The sequence below is a fragment of the Pteropus vampyrus genome, unplaced genomic scaffold (genome assembly GCF_000151845.1).
Source record: "Pteropus vampyrus isolate Shadow unplaced genomic scaffold, Pvam_2.0 Scaffold13135, whole genome shotgun sequence".
Classification (NCBI taxonomy): Eukaryota; Metazoa; Chordata; class Mammalia; order Chiroptera; family Pteropodidae; genus Pteropus; species Pteropus vampyrus.
Window position 1 is genome coordinate 1,545 of NW_011901916.1, and position 282 is coordinate 1,826.

Sequence of the window (282 nt, forward strand, 5' to 3'; positions counted from 1 at the left end):
CCTCCCTGCCCTGGGACCTGTCTTCAGACACACACTTACAGGGTCCCCACTCAGCAGGGCTGTCAGATGGCTCTTTTTTCTGGGAGGAAAGCAGCCTGTCTGGGACTGCCACTCTATCCCTCGCCGCGGCCAGCCACTCTGGCCTCAGTCTCGGGGATTAGGGCCAGGCAGCCTCTTATTTTAGGTTAAGAGGCATTAGGAAGGGATGAGAAGTTAAGCCTGGGCAGGAATCTTCCAGGGACCTGCACATACTTCCCGGTGGGGGAGGGGGGATGAATAGAG